Source organism: Natator depressus, chromosome 2, assembly GCF_965152275.1.
Source record: "Natator depressus isolate rNatDep1 chromosome 2, rNatDep2.hap1, whole genome shotgun sequence".
Lineage (NCBI taxonomy): Eukaryota > Metazoa > Chordata > Testudines > Cheloniidae > Natator > Natator depressus.
The window spans coordinates 58,112,402-58,132,032 of NC_134235.1; the positions used below are offsets into that span (position 1 = coordinate 58,112,402).

At 41.0% G+C, this 19,631-nt stretch overlaps 1 protein-coding gene across 6 annotated transcripts in view; it reads right to left on the reverse strand.

Moving 5' to 3' along the window:
* SULF1 (sulfatase 1) overlaps positions 1-19,631 on the reverse strand; it is a 178,097-nt gene that overhangs the window by 128,054 nt on the left and 30,412 nt on the right. The gene's annotated exons all lie outside the window — the stretch shown is intronic.

The window sequence follows — 19,631 nt, forward strand, 5'->3', positions numbered from 1 at the left end:
ATTTCAATCTGACAGAACTGGGAGTTTGCCTGCACACTGCCATTAGGCAATGCCCAACAGTTTCATGCAGCTTATTGATATTTAATTGTGTTCAATATGCTCCCTAATGTCTTCATTAAAGACACACAGTAGAAGTGTGGAATACTCATATGTACTCTCTGTACTGAATTAAGCCAGGTACATCCTGCTGACCCACATTGCAAGTAGAATTATGAATTCCTAGCTGTCTTTCCCTCTCACAATAAACTAATTTGACATATGCCAGTATGAGGGAACTCAAGGAGGGAACTCAAGGAGGTCATGTAAACATGACCAAGCCAGAGTTGCATCCCTCCTCATTGGTTCCCTCACTTAATTCATATGGCCCAGGCTCTTCCCTTATCTTAGGCCAGGTTCTGAGTGGGAATACGCAGGGGCTTCCCACTTCCCTCAACTCCAAACATCTTCAGTGGCAGCTCGGCTGGGTTCCTGCTGTGGTTGGGTAGAGGAAGACTGGTGGTAGATTTGTTTCTTCCCCCAGACCCATTTGATAGCATTTTCTAAGGGTACGTCTTCACTACCCGCCAGCTCGGTGGGTAGTGATCGATCTATCGGGGATCATCTAGACGTGATAAATCGATCCCCGAATCAATGCCTGTACTCCACCTCACCAGAAGGAGTAAGTGGAATCGATGGGGGCGTGGGTCTCACAGCCTGACTCCAGCTCGAGCCTGAACGTCTACACTGAAATTTTTTGCCCCACAGCCTGAGCCTGTGTGTCAGCTGACCTGGGCTTTGAAACTCAGTATCACAGATTTTTTAGTTGCAGTGTAGGTGTACTCTAAAGATCTTACAGCCCTCGTCAAAGGTATGCAGTTGTCAACACTGGTGTCCTGGCCAAACTCCAACTCAGGTAGTTGCATTCTACCTAATTTAGTGGTCTGAAGGAAGCCTCTGGCAGAGATGGCGAGTGCAACATGAAAGAGCATGTGTAATACTGTCTTGGAGTCTGGTTAGATCCTGGACAGTTCTTAGAAGCTGAAGTAGCAGTTGAGACCAGAAAAGAATTTAGCTGTATTTTGCTAGAGAGCAAGCCTTTTCCTTTTGGATGCAAACCTCACTGCCAACATCCATGCCTTTGTCCCTTCAACACTAGACGACTGTAATGAGCCGTATGGGACTGTGTTAGGAACACATGAAGAACTGAAGCTTCTGCAGAATGCTGGGTTACATGAGCATTACAAAATGCAGGAAGCATAGAAAGTGATACCTAAGTGAGCACTGGACTGGCTGGCTGATAGTGATGTACCCAAAAATGAAGCACTGGTGTTCTATAAACCAATGGTTTGGGTCCTGGTAAGCTAAGAGTCAGTCTCTCTCCCTGAGCCAAAAGAGTGCTTGGTTTGAGTCCCATCAATTAAAACGTGAGGGGATCAGAAGCAAGAAATTTTTCCATGCTGGGGGCGGGGAGGAGGGGCTTGATTCTGGAATTTACTTCACCCATTGGTCTACCAGAGCTCAGATTTGTTAACCTGCTGAACATGCTGCCCATCTGTTTTGTAAGCTTTTGGGAATGATGTAGGATTATAAAGGATGGGGTTGGAGGTTGCAGAATGGCAGAGGTGGAGTCTTGCCCTCTTGGAAGAATGAATTCATTTTTTCTATGGGGGAGTAAATGGAGATGAAGAATTTGGTAGCTGGAAATTTAAATTTTAAGTGATGTAATATGCTTACACTTTAGTATGAATAAAAAAATAAATACCTCCAGCATCTTCCACTGGACACAATAGTCTTCACTTCTTGCCCTAACCTAAATTATGTATTCTTGGACCATGTGTGTTAATAAACCCACTGCATTCAATCCCCTAAAGAAGACTTCATTTCAGTGCTGAATGAAATAATTGTCAAATATCTACCTTTGACATTGAGGCTTAATAGGTTAATATTTGCATAGTATTGAGATCATTAGATGAAGAGCTGCCACAGAAATGCTAAAGTAATCCTAATCTATCAATACCTTTCTCCAGTACAAATTAGTAGTTTTCTGCCCATCTGATTTTCTTCTTATGTTTCAATCTGCCCAAGAACCCTAGTTCTCCACGGAATGTCCATGCTGGTAGGGACACATGAAATTCATTTATTTGTAAGCCAGCATGATAATTTAGAGCCTGATCTTGAACTCTTTGAAGCAAGGTTGTTCAAAATAAAATACAAAAATGCTTGTACAATTGTAGAAAAGTGAGGAAACATCCCAATATATTATTGTCTAGAAGTCTCCTCACTCCTATTTTCTTTTACTTTAAAGTATCAAGGGCAATCATTCATCCCAACCAAACAATAGTCTGTTCCAAAATTCCTCTTTCACATATGGAAACTTTATACAGTGCAACAATAGCAGCTTTATCAGCCCTTATACATTAATAAAACACTAAAAAAAATATGGAGCCTAGGTTTTCAATAGCATTCCAGGAAGAAAATGTCTAATGCAAAGTTTTACAGGCTAAATATATATAAAACAGCATGTACATGAACCTTTCACTGTGTATTTTCCAAAAGCTATTAATCATGAGCTGAGTGTCAGTCCAGGATGAGTATTCAAATAGTCATCATGATGTAAAGTATTATTTAGCAATATTACATATCCTTATAATAAATCTCTTATTGACAACTTAAAACCTCTCTCCTGATGAACCAATCTATCAAGAGTGGTTTGGGCTTTTCAGAACACTCCAACAGTTATTGCGGAAGTCAGTGAAAATACTCACTTGCCTCAGGGTCGCAAGAACAGTCCTCTAGAGATGAATGCTGAATCGATATGTGGGACCTCAATTCTAATCTTAGATATGCAGCAGCAGTTATTGTAGAATCAGTTATATTGATTGTACCTCTATTCATACACAAAGTATCTACTAAGTTAAGTGGTGAGACAGAATCAAAGAGCTTTAAAACCTAAAGAAAAAAAAAACCAAGCCCCTCTGTTTTTAACTGTCAATCAGTTTTGCACAAAAACAAGACTAGAACCCCATTATGAAAGTCAAGAATTTTCTCACTTGGGGATGAAATTCACTCCTGTAGAGAGAGCCACGCACAAGTCCTATTTTGAGGACTTAACCGAGACTAAAGTGATGCATAGGTCTTGGGCTAGTCCTATGTACAAGGATGAATTTGACAACTTCTGAAGGTGCCACAGCTCAAGGCAATTGCACATGGATGCCTGGGGGCCTCCATAGTCCACCCAGGGCACCCACTCCAAGCTTCCAGTGCCTCAGTCATCTCATCTCTCCCCCTCACACTGGCACTGATTTTCCTTCATTGTTTCTGGTACTGATGCTGCCTCTCCCAGTCCACTCTCTTGCTCCTGGTATACAGGCAGCTGAGTTTCCAAGTGTATTTTGTCCTTCTCCATCTGCATTTTCTCCAGTTCTGTCAATCTGCCCACAATTCTCATTGCAGTGGTGCCACTGATCCCAGAGGTTGCTGCCTCTGTCAGCTTTTCCCAGGCCTCCCTCCAGGGAGTTGGCTCCAAGATTTCCAGTCTCTCTTTTTGCTATTCCTTTCTCAAAAAGAGTGAGATTTTCTCTGTGCTTTCCCCTTCAATAGTACTGGTTTTCACTGCTGTTGGCACTTATGGCAATTCACACTGTCACAGGTCCCACACATGTTGTCAACATATATGTTATGCAAGGCTACTGCTTCTATATTCTCCTTCCATGGACCCTCAAGGGCACCCACTCTAAGCTCTCAGCTCCTCAGCCCCAGAGTTTTTCCAGGCTGCACAGTTCCCTGCCTACACTGTGATAATCCCAACATGCCTGACTGCCTAAACAGGCCAACATCTGCCCTTCATTCTCTCCAAAAGATATGAACAGCTGTAACTGCCAACAGTTATGTTACCATACAGCCTTCTATAAGCAAGCATATTTATTTAATGTGAAACCATTACAGAGAAAACATAAAAAACAATAAAAGAACATATACACAAGCTGATAAGCTTATCAGAGATCACCCTTCCCCCCCTCCAGCAAGGGCTCCGGTTGGTGTCAATCCTTCAAACCCCGCCATGGGTTTTGTGGTTAGAAGTTCACGATAGCCTTAGATCACAACCAATGCAACCATGAGTAGTTCAGTTTTTCCTTTATACAGCTTTGGCCTTTGATCTCAGCCTGATGTAACAGGTGATCAGACGACAGAAGTACCCTCCTCAGGGCATAGCTTAAAAGCCTAGGTTATTGCTTAACTGGAGGTGAAGAATTTGCATTCACATCCTCCTGGAGATTCCCCAGGCAAACCATTTGATCCTGTTTATCCCAAAAGTCATTCTTGTCTGACATTCATTGTTCAATACAGTCCTTAGATCAACCAGGCCCACACTTTACATTTAATACTATGGATTCAAAAGATACTTAAACTGAATTCAGTAATTTTTTTTTCAAAGATATTGCAGGAAATTGCCATATCTGTCAAACGGAGTGCTCTCAAATTTAGAGTAAAGGCTTCAAAACAACCTTAGGAGGTGCTCAGCACCTCACAGGACTAGGCCTCTAACTTCTGGTTTTTATACTGTTTTTTGGGATGGATGGACAGAGTGCTGTGTGTGCTTAGTTGAAGTTGCTTATTACTAGGTTTTAAACCTTTATGCAGCAGCCTTAGAACCTGAATGGCAAGGATACTTAATAAGAACCATGGCAAAGAGATTGGTATATGTAAGTAAGGTATGCAAATGTAGCCATACACAAAGATTCAGTTACATTTGAGGCCACCTAGCAGAATAGGAGCCAAGATCAGCCCTTATACGTATAATGTACCACTCATAAAAGTTTTGATGCAATCAGTTTTTATTTCACACATATGCATGCACCTACATCCTTTCTTACACAGTGTTTTATTTTAGAGATGGGTGGATTGGCATAATTTCTGAGCTATTCCCCCTCTCATCCCATCCTCAAGAATCTATCAAAAAGGCACAAGACCTAAAGAAATATATGATGTACTAAAATAAGCTGTCAGGTTTCAGAGTAGCAGCCGTGTTAGTCTGTATTCGCAAAAAGAAAAGCAGTACTTGTGGCACCTTAGAGACTAACAAATTTGTTAGTCTCTAAAGTGCCACAAGTATTCCTTTTCTTAAAACAAGTTGTGTCATACACAGAAAATAATCTCCTTAGATTTATCGGTGATTAGATTTCCTTTTTCAATACACAAGATATTTGATTCATTATTGCAATAAAATGAGCCTGGACTGTATATTTATACATTATTTTCTTTCCTCAATACAATTATATATCAGTTCTGTCAAGCCTCTTATATTTATCTCCTACTTAAGCAAGAAAAAACAAGCTATTATGACTCTCTAATGCTTCTGCAGTGGGAGGGGGATGATTATGTTGATGTTCAAGAACACTGCCATAAATCAGAAACTTAATTATTTATGCAGATGGGGGATGCGTAATACCTTATAAAGAATGGCATCCAGGCAAAATGTAACTATTACTCTGAAAATATTATCTTATTAAACCCTCTTCCCTGTGCCATTACAAGCAGTGACAAGTTCTGCTATGTCACTGCAAGGGGAGGTCAGCCACAAATTTTGTCCTGAGCCTTCTGGTTTCCTTTCCCCTAGGACCAAACTTCCACTCCAATCTCAGTTTCTTCTCCTTCCTCTCCCCAGTCAGCTGTTCTACAAAGAGCTGTGTTGGCTCCTAGATTGTTGGTGAAGAGCTAGAGGGGGAAGCTCAACTAGGACCCGCAGTTTACAGGTACTCTCCCTTTATATCTGCCATGCAAGAGGGAAAATCAGAGGGAGTTCCAATCTTCCGCCTTTCACAGCCTGTGTATGAAGATAATAAAGTAGTTAAGAGTGCAGACTGGGAGAGAAGGGAAGGGAAAAGGAGAAATAAAACTCGGAGAGAATTTGACAAAGAGTGAAGACAGAGTAGGAGAGAAAGAGGACAATAAGACAAGTGGAAAAAAGAGGCAAGAAAGTTTGTGTGTAGAGAGAGCCTTTCACTGGTTTAATTTTGAGTGGGAGAAGGAAGAAAAAGGAAAAGTTGAGAATCTGTGCTGGCAATTTATGCTTACTGGAGTCCTGGTCTTGAATCTTCTCCTGTGCTGAATAAATTTTGGCTGCAGCGTAGGTGTCGCGTTGCCAACTTTGGTTGGCTGAATTCCTGGAGGTTTTATCACATGGCATTATCTTTAATTAAAGATTAATTTTTAATTCCTGGAGACTCCGGGACAGTCCTGGAGGGTTGGCAACCCTATTCAGTGAAACTCCCTTATACTCTGGTGAAGCTGAGATGGTTTAACATGTGCAGACACAAACGTCTATAAAACAGTGACTGGATAAGCCACATGTATGCATGTATATACAGTCCAGTGAAACAGATATGGGAGAAGAGTTTCTGGATTCTCCCTTGAATTGGTGTTGTGTTTTCCCTAGTGCAGTAAGGATTAAAAAACTTGAAATAGAATTAGTAGTCACTCTATTTATGCATAAACTGTGAGAGAGAGAAAGAGAGAGAGAGAGACTTTGCTCCATTCTCTCCTCCTTTTGTTAGCCAGCAAATTTCTCTCTACCTACCAAAGTGCATTAATTGTCCTCTCTTCTAGTTCCTTAACTCATTCCAAAATTTGGGGGTCTACTTTAGCATGGGGAAGTGCATCTACAGAGTAGCCCTGGCAAACTGGACTTTCTGTTGTCTGACTTATATGCTAAGGTTTGGGCCTTGGCCACATTGCTGGAGTTTTATACCTTAGGCAACAGTTATATTTTGCAAAATTTTATTTCAAAAACTTTTGATGTTTTGTATTATTCTGTCTTCAAGTACTCACATATCCCTCATTGGCACAGAAGCCAACATATGTATTCCCATTCCTTTCTACAGTTTCACAGAATCATAGATGTTATAGAAAAGATCTACTAGACCATCCTATTTTATCTGGTTGCCAACACAGTAACTGCTGTCTCCTAAACTTTTCATATTGTTTTGTTCACCCTGATTTTGAAAGCTATAAGGTTTCTAGCACTGTGTTTGGGAAATCCTCCCCACTTTTCCTACTGTGATCCCATGTTTCAGCTACTTGATAGTTTCTGTGGCACATGCGTCTCTGAGAATCTAAAAAATAAATAAATACATCTATGCTAGTTTCTAGGCCTCTGCTAGCTTCTGTGGCATCTTCATAGGAGGCTGCTGATGTTTCTCCCCAGCCCAGGAAGCACTGACACCACACCCAGAGGCTGGAACACCCTGTTACACAAGCACTAAGGAGCATGACACATCCATGTATAGGGAGTCTGGCATTGAGTGGATGAGCAAATCTGGTTCATGAAAGGACAGGAGGCAGGAAATGTGAGCTAGCTCATGACATCAGGGCTCAAAAGCCCGTTGGGCATTGTGATACACAGATAAAAAACTGCTGCTCTTTAGCCAGTTGCTAAAATGTAAACTATTGTGCTCCTAGAGACTTTGATGAGAACACAGCCTTCCTTCTGAATACACCTCACTGCTAGGACATGCAGGGAGAACCAAATTCTGCTCATTAATGATTGACATCCTCCGATGGAAGGTTTATAGAAGGCTGCAGAGCCTCCATCTGAGGATCTGAACACATTTTACAAACATGAATGATTATGCCCCACAACAGCATCATGTGGCTACTAAACCTTAGTGCTGTTAAGTGACCTGCCTAAGGTCACACAACAGGCCTGACACATCTAGGAAAACAATACATTATTGTGCAATTATGCTGAACTCCAATCCTAAACTTTAGCCATTTAACTGGTCTTCCTTTCTTAGGACAGGAATACAAGAGAAGATTTCAGATGTAAGATTAGGACAGTTCTGCTGTTATTCTGTTCTAAATGGAGTTTTAAGTGAAGTTCAGCTTGTCATTCCCAAACATTTTCAAGCAAGAAATAAATTAAAAGAAAAACTGGAGGTATTTTAGAGTGAGAGAGAGAGAGAGCTTTCCAATTCATTTTATGATCAATAAGAAGTCTATTGCTTAGGTAGAGCCAGCTTCAAAGTTACTTGCTATTTCGCTACAGGCATAAAAATTCCTTTGGGGGGTCTGAGTTAAATGAAGCTATAGATTTGAGGTTAGGTGTTAATAATTCTCTCTGCCGCATGTTCAAAGGCACAGAGCCTCTCAGGCAGATACTGCTGTTTGCCAGCTTCGTTGAATGAATGCTAAAAACATCCTGATCTATTCTTAAACAGAGGAACAACTTGTCATTACTTGCACTGTCAATGTCTGAAAACATGCGACCTTTGCCACTGGTGAACAGCACCTAATAGCCCAAAGGTACGTTAAATTAGTTTAAGACAGAGCTAGCCTGACACCAACATTAATTCAGGTGTTGCGGATTTGGTAGAATCATGATTTTTTTTTTTGGTAGCTCAGAGCAGGTCAAACATCCCATTTTAGGTCACACACCTAAGGGAAATACTCATTATTTAAATTAACATTGGCAAGTTACATATAGGTATATATAAGAAATTCTAACTCACTCACATAATTACATTTTAGCCTACTTTCCTCTTATAGTTTTGGCTGCACAAGTTATTCTATATTTCACTAAACTGTTGTGTAGCTTTGATGGCACCTGTAAATCCCACATTACAGAACTGGCTATATTTCTAGGATGGTGAAGTGATTCCTGAGGTAATTTATACAAATCAATAATATGACTTTCTAAACTTATTTCTTTCTTGATATTCATAACATGTAAATGCAGCAAAAAGAAATGCAGCAAAAAGAAAACATCAACTGTTTTATTGCCTCCAAAACATACTACTGCATACACAAATCAAAGTAAAAAGAAAAGCAGAACTTGTGGCACCTTAGAGACTAACAAATTTATTTGAGCATAAGCTTTCGTGCGCTACAGCTCACTTCATCGGATGCATTCAGTGGAAAATACAGTGGGGATATAGTTTTAAACCACTGCAATATACTCATCAAGAAAAATGCTTAAAACACTTAAAACACTTAAAATGTTACACTACTGTGAAAAGTGGGCATTTCAAATGGCTCCTTCTTATTCAAATCTGCTCCCTGGAAACATTAAGAATCAGAACTACTTACTTTAATAGCAAAAATAAGGTTTTAATACTGTTTACTCTTGTTACCCCTGTAATGCTAATACAGCTAGAAGAGAACAAGTTGCATTTTAGTCCATCTTGTGTATCAACTAAACTGTTCGACGTTCCAGTCTGATACACCTAAACAAAGACACCGAAGGCAAGGGGGTTGCACAGATATCTCTGTGGGCATAAAGTAAAGATAATGGAGTTGCATAGGGGAAACTGAGTGCCTAATTTAGCTTGCAGTACCTTTAATACAGAAGGTGTGCAAGACAGAAGCTCGGTTTGACTCTCAGAGCCTTGGCAAAGTTTGTAATGCCTCCATTTAGAGCAGTGGTTCTTAAATTGGGGTGCATGCCCCCACTGGGGGGTGTGAGATGCCCTTTCTGGGGCTGTGAGACATGCCAGATTTTTTTAGAAGGTATGTCATAAATATAAAGGGAAGGGTAAACACCTTTAAATCCCTCCTGGCCAGAGGAAAAACCCTTTCACCTGTAAAGGGTTAAGAAGCTAGGATAACCTCGCTGGCACCTGACCAAAATGACCAATGAGGAGACAAGATACTTTCAAAGCTGGGGGGGGGGGATGGGGGGAGAGAAACAAAGGTTCTCTCTCTCTGTGTGATGCTTTTGCCGAGAACAGAAAAGGAATGGAGTCTTAGAACTTAGTAAGTAATCTAGTTAGATATGCGTTAGATTCTTTTTTGTTTAAATGGCTGATAAAATAAGCTGTGCTGAATGGAATGTAGATTCCTATTTTTGTGTCTTTTTGTAACTTAAGGTTTTGCCCAGAGGGATTCTCTGTGTTTTGAATCTGATTACCCTGTAAGGTATTTACCATCCTGATTTTACAGAGGTGATTCTTTTACTTTTTGTCTTCAATTACAATTCTTCTTTTAAGAACCAGATTGCTTTTTTCATTGTTCTTAAGATCCAAGGGTTTGGGTCTGTGTTCACCTACACAAATTGGTGAGGATTTTTATCAAGCCTTCCCCAGGAAAGGGGGTGTAGGGCTTGGGGGGATTTTGGGGGGAAAGACGTTTCCAAGCGGGCTCTTTCCCTGTTATATATATTTGTTAGACGCTTGGTGGTGGCAGCAATAAAGTCCAAGTGCAAAAGGTAAAATAGTTTGTACCTTGGGGAAGTTTTAACCTAAGCCAGTAAAAATAAGCTTAGGGGGTTTTCATGGAGGTCCCCACATCTGTACCCTAGAGTTCAGAGTGGGGAAGGAACCTTGACAAGGTAAATCATCGAAAACACAAATTAAGCACAGGCACGTAAGCATAACTATTTTGTTTCCTCAAACCTATGTATTTATTAACATTATGCATTTTTTAATGATTACTGTAACATACAAACAAAAAATATATCTAGGTTTAAAGAACTGACCTACTTCAATGATTTTTGATAAGGGGTGTGAGAACATATTTTGGAGAACCACAGGGGTGCAGGCTGCCGTAAAGGTTAAGAACCACTGATTTAGAGGATACATCTGTGTACTTGTAAACTGAGCATATTTGACATGGAATTTGATGAGACACAACAAAAAGGGAACCCCAAACAGTGACTTTTTCAGAGTAGATCCGTATTTTAATAATAATAATAATAATAATTAAAATACCACTAAAAAAGGTAACAGAACAGCTCAGTAAGCCTGGAGTTCTTTCTGGGGTGAAAAAGATTGTCTCCTCCCTCTCATCCTCTCCTTTCCTTGTGCCCCACCCAACTCTTGGACCCTACTTATCCCTTCCCTCTCCCACTGGGAATTCACTTCTTCCCATTCTGAGATATATTCCCTGCACAGCTCCTCAAGCCAACAGCTAGCTCTCTGCTGCTCTCCCATTCCAACAGTCTGCCAAGTCTTTAGCTCTGAATGGGTTGAGATACAACCTGTATACTGGGAAAGAGGTTTCCCTCCAGGTGTTAGGCAGGTCATTTCTGGACTCTCTCATTGCAAGAGCTAGACCATCTCTCTTCCTCCCTCCCACACCACCTCCTAGCAGCCATGGAAAGCCTGAATACTTGCCAGTTCTTAAAGCGTCAAACACTTATCTTGTTTCCTACAGATTAAAAATTTGTGCAAATGATCAAGCCAAGTACATTGAGTTTAAGGGCCTTCTGCCAACATCAATTCAGTGCAGGTCAGAAAAACATAACCCCTCAAGAATATCAGGTATAGTCTCAACGTAAGGTTCTACAAACATCCACCTTCCTTACTTTGACATGGTTCATGGTCACTAATTGTAATGTTAACAAGTCAATCCAAAATGTGGCCCGAATTTAATATCTGCTTTCTAATAGTTTTCCCCCAATCATGTCCCTTTTTTGGTTCTATGCACATTAGCAATAGTTATTTGTAGTTCTGCATTTTCACTAACAGGTAGTGCTCAGAGTTTCTTCCTGTGTTTCTGTTTAGTTCAGGAAACACATTATGGGGAGGGTCTATTTAAATAGAAGATACTGTTGGGGTTGCCAGGTGTCTGGTTTTCGACTGGAGCACCTGGTTGAAAAGGGACCCTGGTGGCTCCAGTCAGCACCGCTAACCAGGCCGTTAAAAGTCCAGTTGGTGACTCAACGGGACTGGTAGGCTCCCTGCCCGGCTCCACACAGCTCCCGGGAAGGGACTGGCATGTCCCTCTGGCTCCTAGGCAGAGGGGCAGCCAGGGAGGCTTGGCACGCTGCCCCCACCCACAGGGACCGCCCCAAGTGCCAGCTCCACAGCTCCCATTGGCTGGGAACTACGGCCAATAGGAGCTGTGGGGGTGGTGCCTGTAGGTTGTGACAGAGCACCAGGTCCCCCTGGCTGCCCCTCTGCCTACGAGCCAGAGGGACATGTCACTGTCTCCTGGGAGCTGCCTGAGGTCAGCACCTCTGGGAGTCCGCACCCCAAATCCCCTCCTGCACCCCAACCCCCTTGCCCCATGCCAGGAGCCCCCTCCTGCACCCTGAACTCCTCATTTATGTCTTCACCCTGAAGCCCGCACCCCCAGCCCAGAGCTCTCACCCCCTTATGCACCCCAACCCTCTGCCGCAGCCCTGAGCCTCCTCCCACACTCCAAACCCCTTGACCCCAGCCTCACCCCAGAGCCCGCACCCCCAGGCCTTCCTGTACCCCCCTGCCCCAGCTCGGTGAAAATAAGCAAGTGAATGAGGGTGGAGGAGAGCGAGTGACAGAGGGAGGGGGGGATGGAGTGAGTGGAGCCTCAGCGAAGGGACAGGACAGGGGCGGGGCCTCAGGGTTCGGTTTTCTGCTATTAGAAAGTTGGCAACCTAGGTACTGTTAATATTAACAAAATGTTTGTGAAAGAATCTGAAGAAGCATGTGATGGATGCTTTCATTCCAGTAACAACTGAAGTGTCATCACATCTTTATTTGCCTTCAATTAGCTACACAGATGAACCTACTCATGGTTCTGGCTGTTTATAAATATAGAGCTAATGGTGATCAAGTCTTGCTTTGTTAAAAAACAGTTACATTTTGTTGCTGTAATAATCTTATTTTACAATTGTACAACCTCTTTCATCCCAAAGAGTACTGTGCAAGCTACAGGCCTGGTGAATTGAGGTGCTAAGCATGCCTTTTCTGGGAGTTAGGAGTGCTCTGTAACTTGAAAGATCAGGCCCTATATATAAACCGTACCACAGACATCCCAAGGATTGATGGAGACAGTCTGATATCTATCCAAGGTTTTTATATAATCCCCATTATCATAGGATCTGAGGTACTTCCTAATGGTTAGTATATTCATCCACACAATACCCTTGTGAGGTAGCAGAATACTATTACTCCTACGCACAGAGAGGCTAATTGCCCAAGGAAACACAGGAAGCCTGTGGTGGAGAAGGGAATTGAACCCTGCTCTCTCAAGTCATATGCTTGTGCCCTAACCACTGAACCATCATTCCTCTCAGTAGTATACCACAGAGTACAAACTGAGGGGCACAGGGGTGGGTCACTAACTTGATTAATTGGTATTACAGATCATCTCTCTTCATACACACATTTCAACAATGGATAAACCTGCAAATCAGGCTGGAAATCCTATCCTCTTAACCTTCAAATGAAAAAGTAAGAGCACAGTGTGGTCGATTTTTCCCCAGAAGGAATGTTTTCCTCACTTCCAACATTTTTTCAGGTGAGGGACTGTATTTTAAACTGAATACAAAGGGATTGTATATCTGACACCCAAAACTCAGATCACCCAAACTGTCTAATATCTCATCTTGATGCAGAAAACAGTCCATTTCCCTCTTAGGGAACAAGACTAACAACCTGGTGTGACAAGGAGCAAAACAATGTTGTTCCAGATGCTGAATTCTAAGGGAGCTACACTTATGACAACATTTCCTTATCCACTCTTTTCAGCCCCAATTCAGTAGAACATTTAATTATTGAAGTCAATATGATATGGGCACATACTTAAAGTAGGACATGTCCTTCAGGGCTTTCCCAAATGCGAATGGATTTAAGTGATTTACTGAACCAGGATGATACACCACTTTCCCCATCCACCAAACAACATCCCCCAAGCAGACATGTTAGTATTGGTTGAGCTAACCTTACCCACCTATTCATAATGCAAACATTACTTACCATAACAGGGTAAAAAGAAAAGGAGGACTTGTGGCACCTTAGAGACTAACCAATTTATTGGAGCATAAGCTTTCGTGAGCTACAGCTCACTTCATCGGATGCATCCGATGTAGTTCACGAAAGCTTATGCTCCAATAAATTGGTTAGTCTCTAAGGTGCCACAAGTCCTCCTTTTCTTTTTGCGGATACAGACTAACACGGCTGCTACTCTGAAACACAACAGGATGTACCTCCTGAACACCCCCTTGTGACCAGAAGCCATTCTGCAGCACCCTGCTTCTGTTTCCCCCCCCCGCTTTAGGGCCCCTTAAGAACCACACACCCTCAGTCCAAAGGTAATTTAAACACTCCCCTTCTAGGGTCCAATTTATTCAGCCCTCTGGGTACACACTCGCCCTCCACATCCCAACCTCAGTTCAGTTTCTCTCACTCCCTTAGAGAGCTCCCAGCCCTCCTTCCCAGAGCTGGGTCCCAATTCTATCACCACTCCAAGGCTCTACCTGGCTGGAGCTCACTCTTCTGACTCTAAAAAAAGAAAAGGAGTACTAGTGGCACCTTAGAGACTAACCAATTTATTTGAGTATAAGCTTTCGTGAGCTCTGAGTTCCAAACTCTCCTGGTATTAAGGCATGAGGAAGACTCCCAGCCCTCCTACCTGGGGCAACTCCCCTGGTCCCCACAGACTTCACCACACCTTCACTTCTCCCTCCTGAAGCTTCCTGCTGTTCTTATAGGGCTCATGTGTTCTCGATTACATAACCTTTATTTCCCCAACCCGGGGAGGTGAGTTAAACTTGTCACAGGTGAACTGCAGTCCATCTCCCCTAAGGAACCAGCAACCCTCTGACACATTTTGAACTTTACTGGGTCTGAACAATTATGTGTGTAGGCTGCAGTTTTTGTTTTGTTTTGTTTTGGGCTTGACTGTTTTTTTCATTTGGGTTTTAATACAGAAACTGGGAAAGGTATTTCATTTTCAGGATTTTTTCCCCATGCCCTGAATGTATCATTCTAATCCTAATGATGTTATAGGGTTCCTTTCTTATAAGATATTTTGAATCCTCCCCCCCAAAAGAGACTTTTGGATCAAGTTACTGGCAGTAGAAACATGTGACTGGAAAAAAAAACTGCATTCTTCTTACACGCTGATTCAAATGGAAATATGGAAGAGGCTGTAGGCAATCCTCTTGCAAAATCCATTTCTTCAAGCATTCTCTAAAACCTATTTTAAAAGTGTTTATACCTGACCACACCTATTTTTAATTGTGATGCCACTTCATAGCAGCAATTCCCTACCAAGGCACAATAATGCAGCTGATACTAGCTGGGCAGGGAGTGACTTAGCTAATATGGTAGCTACAACTTAAATACAGGAAAAGGTTCATAAATAGTTCCAAGAGACTCACATTTAGAATCCTCTATCTTGAAAGCATGACTTAACTATCATTAGAGCTAAATGTCTAGCACCAGATTTTCAAAAAAGTCTGAGTATAACAAGCCATGCAAAAATGTGTACATTTGGATGCATAAATTACATGCACAATTACAGTGAGTTTACATGCACATCCAACTAGTCATTTGCAGGAGCAATTATTACTGCATACATAATTTCTGTGCACTAACGCAAACATATTTCTGAAAAATATGGCTCAAGTGTTAATTGACTCAAGTGTTAACTGCTTATAGTAGTTAACTGATGTTGGTTGTTAGAACATCAATGGGTAATGTCTCAGAAAATCTAACTTGGAGATGAAAGTATTATTAATAAATTATATACATTAGAGACATAATGTTTAGGATTCAGGTAAAAAAAGCTGTCTCTTCCCTGTTGTTGGAACATTCCACTTGTTTCAACTGTAGTTTAAATGATAACGCTTCATTTTATAATAAACTTTCTGAAGACATTCCTGATGTCCTGCATGGATATGGATTATATTTATGCATACCTCATACTGAGCATATGAAATAGTTTCTTTGTAGGAGTTACCATGACCTTAAATCTGTGGGAAAACAAGCACTTTCTTGAAATGTTTCTCACCACTAATAAACTTTAGTTAATGATGGGTGAATCTTAAAAGATTCAGGTCAGATAAGCACTGTAAAGTTCAGATGTTTATCCAAAAACTCTCTAAAATGTAAACTTTTTGGATATGCAGAAATGGGCTAGAAGCCATCCAATAAGACACATTCCTAATATTTATGGTATTTTTTTGCTTCTGGTCGGGTTGGAATCCTCATGAAAACTATCATTCATGTTATGTTGTAACAACTTCTTCTGGGCAGAACTAAGAAGCGTAGAAGTTCACCAAAAAAAAGTTAATCAAGAGTTTTCAGATTTCAAAAAGAACTTGGTTGAAGTTTGTCTCAAGTTTTGAGAAGATTTGAGACAGCCTGTTCTTTGATCCAAACTGGTCATCCATCTTTTATTAGACATTGACCCAAAAAGCAGAACCTGAAATTTTGGATTCATATCATGCCTATCTCTACTAATTATTTATTGATTGATTGATAAGGTTTCGCCTGCCTTTTCTTTCGGGTAATGTAAAGTGCTTTCATCACTGTGATCCACAATGAATAGTTTTCGTTATTTCCCAGATAATGAGTGAAAGCAATTTAGGTAAATCTATACGGATGAGAATGGTCAAACCCCTTCTTGAATAAGAACAGTTCTGTTTTAAGAAAGGATAAGGAACCTTTAGGAAAGGACAGATGCCATGTTTGTCATTTGGCAAGTGACAGAGAAGTGGCTAGAGTACAAACAGGATGGCTTCTAGGCTTTTGTAGACCTTGAAAAGGCATCCAGTAAAGTGGACAGAAGTATGCTCACACCATTGCTGAGAAAATATGGAGAGGATTTAATAACTATGGTGAATGAACTACGTAGATCACCTAAAACAGTGATCTGAACATATTTTGCAGTGACAAGCTCTGAATTGGAAGTTGGACTGCATCCAGGGTCATCCCTCAGTCTATTGCTGTTTATCATATTGATGGACTACGTCAGCAGGAAGAACCCAATGGGAAAAGGTGAGCAACTGTTATATGCAGCTGGCATAGCAATAAGGGCGTCCCCAAAAGAAGACCTGGAGGAAATAGTAAACCAGTGGTGTGACAAACTAAGCAGGCATGGGATGAAAATGAACATGACTAATATTGAGGTCATGTGGGTCAGTAGAGGTGTGACAGGGAAACTGCATACAAAGATTAACGGAGTATGACTAAACCAGACTGACCAGTTCAAGTACCTTGGTGGCTGGGTTATGAGAGATGGCAAACTTGAAAGTGAGATACAGCCCCAACTGGGGCATGTTAGAAGAGTGTGGAGTAACATCTCAGGAGTTGTGTATGACAAGCATATCCCACTGAGACTGAAAGGCCAGGCCAAGAGACAGCAGGTTCAACGCCTACAGGTGTTTAAAGTGAGATGTCTTAGCGCAATAAAGAGAGTTACGAGAAGGGAGAGATTGTGAAATGAGAGCATTATGACAGAAGTCAAAATTAGCAATGTGGCTGACAAAATGCAGGAAGTGCAATTTTGCTGGTTTGAACACAGAGGATGAAGGAATAGGACCTAGGGAAAGTAGCATGACAGAAAAGGGCGGTTGGAAACAGACCTTGAGGAAATCCGAGGAAGTGATGGATGGATTGCATCAAAGAAAATGGTAAGCAGATCAACCTTAGTGCTGCTTCGGACAGATGAAGATGGCGTATGTTTGCATGAAGACCCAACCCCAGGTGATGCGGGGGAGGAGGAGAAGCAGGAGAAGACGTAGTATATGGGGGAAACCATTTAAATAAAACACACACACACACACACACAACTACTGTCAAAAACTAAAGCCTTTCCAGTTGTTGTGGAGCAGCCCTTATGATGTTCTATTATGGAAGCCATCTCTCTGTTTAAAAATAATGATGTATTCATAGGAAAATGATGATGATGATGATGAAGAAATACTTTTCACTCTAATGGTAACTAAGGACAATGTCAAACAGCATCTACTAAAGCTACATATTTTATCAGCGGGTCTGAATAACTTGCATCCAAGAGTTTTAAAAGAACTGATCAAGGAGCTCTCTGAACTGCTAATGTTGATTTTCAGTAAGTCTTGGTACACTAGGGAAGTTTCAGAGGATGGGAAGAAAGCTAATGTTGTGCTTATATTTAAAGAAGGCAAACTGATCCCTATGAAAATAATGGAATGGCTGATACGGGACTTGATTAATAAAATAATTAAAGGAGGATAATGAAATTAATGACATTCAGCATGGAAGAGAGATCTTGTCATCTTAACATGATTTTTGTTTTTATGAGATTACAGATTTTGTTGTTAAAGGCAATAGTGTTGATGTAATAATTTCTGGAAAGCGTTTGACACGGTGACACATGCCATTTTGATTAAGAAACCAGAATGATGCAAAATCAACATGTCACACATTAAATGAATTAAAAACTGGCAAAATGATAGGTCTCAAAACAAAGAGTAAACAAGGAATCATTGAATGGGTGTGTTTCTAGTGGGGCTCCACAGGGACTAGTTTCTTTGCCCTGTGCTATTTAACATTTTTATCAGTAACCTGAATGAAAACAAAAATCATTACTGATAAAGTTTGTAGATGACAGAAAGATTAGGGGAGTAGTAAATAATGAAGAGGACAGGTCACTGATACAAGGCAATCTAGATCATTTGGTACGCTGGGTGCAAGCAAACAACATGTGTTTCAATGTGGTCAACTGTAAAGTCACACATTTAGGAATAAAGAATGTTGGTCATATTTATGGGATGGGGAACACTATCCTGAGGAGCAGAGACTCTGAAAAGGACTAGTAGATCATAGTGGGTAATCAGCTGAACTCGACCTCCCAGTGTGATGCTGTGGCCAAAAGGGCTATTTTGATCCTTGGATGCAGAAACAAAGGGACCTTGAGTAGGAGTACAGAGGTTATATTTCCTCTATTTGTCACTGGTGTGACCCATACTGGAATACTTTGTCCAAAATTCCAGAAAGATATTGAAAAATTGGAGAAGGTTAAGAGAAGAGCCACAAGAGCGATTAAAGGATTGGGAAACTTGCCTTGTAGGGATAGACTCAAGGGGTATGTCTACACAGCCCGCGGCAACAAGCCTCCCAGCTCAATGTGTTGAATTTAACAAAGAAAAGATTAAGGGTGACTTGATCAGAGTCTGTAAGTTCCTACATGGGGAAAAGAACTTTGATAACAGATGGGTCTTCAGTTTAGAAGACAATTGTCTAAAATGATCCAATGGCTGGAAGGTGAAGCTAGACAAAGTTAGACTAGAAATAAGGTGCAACATTTTAACTGTGAGGGTAGTTAGCCACTGGAATAATTTACCCAAGGTTTTGGTGGGCTCTCCATCACTGGAAATTTTAAAGTCAAGACTGACTGGTTTTCTAAGAGATATGCTCTAGTGCAAACAGGAATCAATTCAGGGACGGACTAGATTATCAATGTAATCCCTTCTGGCCTCATTATATATGACTCTATAGATATATATTTTAAGCACTGCTATTGGAAAAATAAAAATTAAAGAAAAAAAACGATAAAACTTGTCCCATCAATTTTAATGGAGCAGCCAACAAGTCACTCCATTATGTAAGACATCGCTATTGTGGGGGTGGGGGTAATCAACCAAGTGCATGATCTGATAGGCTGAATAGTCCTATGTTCTTTATAAGTATCATGAAATGCTGTCTGAGGAACCAGCAATCAAATTTACCAAAAAAAAATACATGGTTAGTTAACATTAAAATATAAATGGGTTCCAAACCAGATCTCCATCCAAAACCCCCTGAACTTTGGGAGGTTCAAGAAACAGATCTGAAAGTTGAGCTTGAGCCTATTGCTGTAATAAACAGTGGCGAGATAGAAGAACTAAAGATAAGGTTAGTGAATAAATGCACTCACTAGCTTTATCCCTCTGCAAATATTGGACTTAAATACAATTGAGGTCACAT